We start from the raw sequence: 5393 nt of genomic DNA on the forward strand, positions 1-5393 counted from the left end.
TGAAGTGTTTCTTGGCAGGTCCTGGACCCGTTTTACAGGAGGTAAATGTCCGTATTTTGGGGGAGGTTCTGCCAAATTTTTAGTAGAATTTACCCGAGTCGAGATTTTTAGACAATCAGTACCAGGAATCTAGACCTTGGGTTAATTGTCAAATGTTTCAATGTTATTGATTAATTGTTTTTCATGATTAGATAATCTGTTAGTTCGGCTCGCTCCACCCGAGGCATCAGAGCAGAGCTAGGAGGTCGTCAAAGCTGTGAGTTAAAGTCATATGTCTATTTACATGTGTTATGTTGAGATTTTATGAATAATTTTGATAACATGATTTAATACTTTAATCAGTTATTTTAATCGCTATTTATATAAGTTTCATTTTCTGCATTACGATTTTATTGTTTCGTGTTGACTCGGGATGGGATGGCTGTAGAACATGAATTAGAGACAGAAAATAAAGGGGTAAAGGTGTAAATTTTAAAAAGATAAATTAGGAATTGCCCTGGTCGAGCATTGCTCTCTGGACTGAGTAGAGTGAGTGTGCCGGAGTAAAGTTCCCTGGTCGAGCATTGCTCTCTGGGCGCCGGCTTATTTGGAAACCTAAGTGACCAGACTGGAGTTAAGGACCCTGGTTGAGCTTCGCTCTCTGAGCACTAGTCTTATTGAAGTAAGAGAGCCGAAAGGCTAAGAGTGTTAGTGATAATTAAGTGACTGAACTGGATTTAAGGACCCTGGTCGAGCTTCGCTCTCTAGGCGTTAGTTCTGTTAGAATAAGAGAGAGTCGAGATGTTTAGTGTTGGGATTAGGTTTCTGCTGAGGTACTCCGTCCCATAGTAGGTGAAAATTATTTTATTTAAGCATGGCATGACACGTTTATTTTTGCATGACTTAACATTTACTTAAATTAAAAAAATGTGTTATTGAAGTGTTCGTAATTATTTTCGGATATATGATTTTAACTTACTCTCAAGATTGACAGTCTCAATTTTACTATTTTTCATATCTATGATTGTTAGTCTTCCCACGGCTCTTATCTAGCAACCCGACTCCTTCATCATCAGGTGATGTAATTGATTTGGTATGTTGACTTGTAAAATCTTAGATTCTCCGCAGTAGAAATAATAGACTTATCAGTTGTAAAGTATTGTAGTATCGGCTCTTGCCTAATTCTTCTAGCAGACAGAATTAAATATGTAGAATTTAATAGTTAAGATAATTTGTGAAATCAGTAATATCATATGAGATTGAATTAAGTTAGTGAGTGTTAGAATTACTACGGGATTCGGTGGCCTTACGCCTACTCATTCCCTAGTGTCGGTCACGGGCCCACAGATCAGGTCGTGACAAAGTATATTTATGAATTTGAGAAAACAACCCCATAATAGTTCTAATAATTTAATATGAGAAAACGACCCCGTAAAAGTGGTATATTTATCAATACAAGAAAATAACCTCGTAGAAACGTGTATATTTATGAGTATGAAAAACAACCCCATAAAAAAGTAGTGTAATTGCGAGTCTGAGAAAATAGCCTCATACAAGGGGTAAATTTTTTTAATATGAGAAAACAACCCCGTAATACGGGGATATTTATCAATCGAAGAAAATAACCCCGTAATTTTGGTATATTTATGAGTATGAGAAAACAACCCCTTAAATGGGTAAATTTTATAATATGAGAAAATAACCCCATAAAAGATGTATATTTGTCAATATAAAAAAAATAACCCCGTAAAACGTGTATATTTATGAATATGAAAAGACAATCCAGTAAAAGTAGTGTAATTCTGAGTTTGAGAAAACAACCTCGTAGAAAGGGTAAGTCTTTTAATATGAGAAAACAATCCCGTAATCTGGGGATATTAATCAATCGGTGAACGTAATCCCGTAATTTTGGTATATTTGTGAGTATGAGATTACAACCCCTTAAATGGGTTAATTTTAGATTATGAGAAAACAACCCCGTGAAAGGGGTATATTTTTCGATGTAAGAAAATAAACTCGCAATGGACAAACCTTTGATCCGTCCTTAGCTCTATAATCCACCCGTCTTCCCTAGTCCCTGAAAGCCCTCCTCTCTTGGGCCTAGCCCTCTTTCTTAACTCGAGTCTTAAGTTCAGCGGCTTTCATCATTGACAAACACCTGCGCTAATAAGACAAAGAAGTGGGGAGTAGGCAATAAGCCTTGGGAAGGCTTTCTTCCTATGATCAGTTCTTTTTTCACATGTAGGTTCTTCTGCAGCAAAGATGGTATGGTCGGCTTGCGCTCTTACTTGGAAGTGATCTCAGTTGGTGGAACATAAATCAATGTTGGGGTTGGAGCTTAGCGCTTCCTCTCTATCCGGAAGTAGGGAATCCCTTGCATATCCTGTTTTGAGACAGACCATCGCCGATAAAGTGAAATCTACTATTGCCTACTGCCTGCCTGGTCATTCAATCTCTCTCACTCCTAGGGTTTAGCTCCCAACTAGAGGAAGAGGGGCAAGGCATTAGGGATAGCAGCTTCCACCTCCAGTAATGAATGGATAAGGTGGTAGTTAAATATTTCAGAATAGCCATAATGGAAGAACTTCTTGCATGTCTGGCCCTCTTCCCCGCCCTACGGATCAAATATCTCCTGGCATCTAGTTTCTTTAAAAAAGAGATTGGTTAGTCGCCTTCTATTTATTCTTACCCCCATCAGTTGAGTGCTTTCACTCCTTTCCCTCATCGAATTGGCTTAACAGTGGACTAGCTGCTCCTCCGATCTTACTAGGGATTCATCACTGGCTAAGACTTTCGAATCAAAGTTTGGGCATCTGCAACTAAGATAAGAGGGAGCAGTAGATCGTCGATTGACGAGCCGGGTCAGTAAACTTCTATTGATTATTGATTCGACTAGAGGGGCTTGATAAGCATCATACTATACATGTTTTCATGCCCGATTGTTCACATTTTTATGCATGATTATCCCGTTTTATGCTAGAATCACCTGTCTTTTGTTTCCCTTTTCGTTTCAGGTCATTTTCGAAGGACACCATCAGTAATCGAGGGAAATACGTGGGATTACGGAGCAAAATCCATCAAATTGGGCGAGAACAAGCACCCCGAGGGTTGAGCATGGCCTGGACTCCGGCCGTGCTGAATTATCAAGAGACTATCCCCAATTGTGCCATTTCAGCACGCCTTCCGTAGCCACCACGGCCTCCAGCACGGCCTGTGGTGGATCAAGACCGCCTAGCACGGCCTGTGGTGGCTCAAGCGACACTGACTCCGTTGAATCAAGACTGGACTCGGCCGTCAATCAACTATATAGGCGATTTTGAATTCTAATTGAAAAAGACGATTTTTGGACTCAATTCCAAGACACACACTTAATCAAATATTTCCTATACCTCAATTGTAGACCGAGAGAGATCAATTTTCATCAATTGAAGGGGGGATTCCACTTATTCCAACATCGAATTGAAGATCAAGACAAACTTTGGGAGCATTCAAGAGGCAACTAGGGTTTGAGATTTTGAATTTGCAAATTTAGGGTTTCTCATTCGACTTGAAAGAGAAGGGTGTACATACCTTTAATTTGTTTTTCCTTATTTTGTTCTTTAATTGCTTTGACTATGAACATGAGCGTTAGATCTTTTGAATCCATTAGGGTTCACCTTTCGATGGATTATGCTTAATTGTTAGTTTTTTATAATTGTCATTCTTGCAATCTTCTTGCTATTCAAAGAATAAAAGTTTGATGCGGTTAATTTGAGACGTTGGATTAATTGTTTATTAGGTTGTTTCTTGACATTGAGAAATGCTTGTTACAACTGGATTTTGAATAGTAAGGACCGGTAGTTAACACTTAGAGATGAGGTTGATTTACTCACGGATTAAGAACTAACAACTCTTAATAGTCTTAAATCATACTTAATGCTAATTTGTAGTAATCCGATAGGAAGAGATTCCATTAGGTTAGTGCAGTTTAGGAATCCGGTAAGCTCGAGAGAGGAACCGGGATTCAATTCAGGGATTTAGGCACGGGTAAGTAAGATCGGCAATCCATAAAATTCATCTTTAGAATTCCATCACTTAGGCTCCCTTTTGGATTTATTTCTCTCTTTACAATTGTCTTTTAATTGTCCATTGTTGTCCTTCATTTACTTAATTGCACTCATAACCATTACCGGTATGTTAGAACTTTCACACCCTATTTCGGACTAGATAACATAGCAAGCGGTAGTAACTCTAGGTTCACCCGATCTCCGTGGATACGACCTTGATACTCACTAGTGCTAGGTCGGTAGGTTCAACGCCTTAGGTGTAGATTGCATAAAGAACCCATCAAGTTTTTGGCGCTGCCGGGAACCTGAACGGTGAACTAGAGTGAATTGTTTTGTGTTAATTTAGTCATTATTTGTTTTATTCATTTATTCTTTAATTCTATTATTATTTATTATTATATTATTTTTGTTGATCGGTGGTTGTGTGGACTTTCGGTTTTAGGTAGTTTATGACCAGGAGCTCAAACTCGAATCTTATAGAGCCTCTATCCGATCCAACGATCCTCGACTCTTAAGGAAGAGGTTGCAATTAGAAGAGGAGGAGATTGAGGTTGAGATACCTGTGGATAGACTAGACACGATGGAAAACCATGACCCCCACGCCGATGAGGATCAGAGGACGATGTACGAGTTTGCTCGACCATCTTTGGATGGGACGAAAACTAGTATAGTCGGACTACTTTGTAGCCAACAATTTTGAGATAAAGGCCAATGTTATCCAGATGATCCAACAAAGCGTGCAGTTTGGAGGATTGCCCAGCGAGGATCCCAATGCACATATCTCCAACTTTTTGGAGATTTGTGACACATTCAAAATTAATGGAACAACCGATGATGCCATTCGGCTGAGATTATTTCCATTTTCCTTGAGCGACAGAGCAAAGAGATGGTTGCAATCTCTTCCACAACAGACGATCACTACTTGGAAGGCGTTGGCCGAAAAAATTTTATATAAGTATTTTCCTCCCGCTAAAACTGCTAAACTTAGAAATGACATATCTTCTTTTGTGCAGTTTGATGATGAAAGCATGTACGATGAATGGGAGAGATTTAAAGATCTTTTGAGATGCTGCCCACATCACGGATTGCCAGTGTGGATGCAAGTTCAGACCTTCTACAGCGGGTTGAACCTCGCAACAAGGCAGATGGTGGATGCTGCAGCAAGTGGGGTGCTAAACAGTAAGACGCCCGAGCAAGCTCAGAACTTGATAGAGGAAATGGCCATGAACAACTATCAATGGCAATCCTCTAGGAACCGACCAGGAAGACAAGGAGTGGTCAACCAAGTGGACTCTACAGCCTTGGCAGCTCAAGTGGAGCTTCTAGCCAAAAGATCGATCAACTCAGATACGGTTCACGCAATGAACG

The 5393-nt window shown here is 39.7% G+C and overlaps 1 non-coding gene across 1 annotated transcript; it reads right to left on the reverse strand.

The window, feature by feature from the left end:
* Positions 1-5005: 5005 nt before the first annotated feature.
* Positions 5006-5112, reverse strand: LOC112534997. Its single transcript, XR_003079204.1, has one exon. It is a non-coding gene; the product is annotated as a small nucleolar RNA R71 (small nucleolar RNA).
* Positions 5113-5393: the final 281 nt, after the last annotated feature.

This window comes from Ricinus communis, chromosome 9 (assembly GCF_019578655.1).
Source record: "Ricinus communis isolate WT05 ecotype wild-type chromosome 9, ASM1957865v1, whole genome shotgun sequence".
NCBI lineage: Eukaryota > Viridiplantae > Streptophyta > Magnoliopsida > Malpighiales > Euphorbiaceae > Ricinus > Ricinus communis.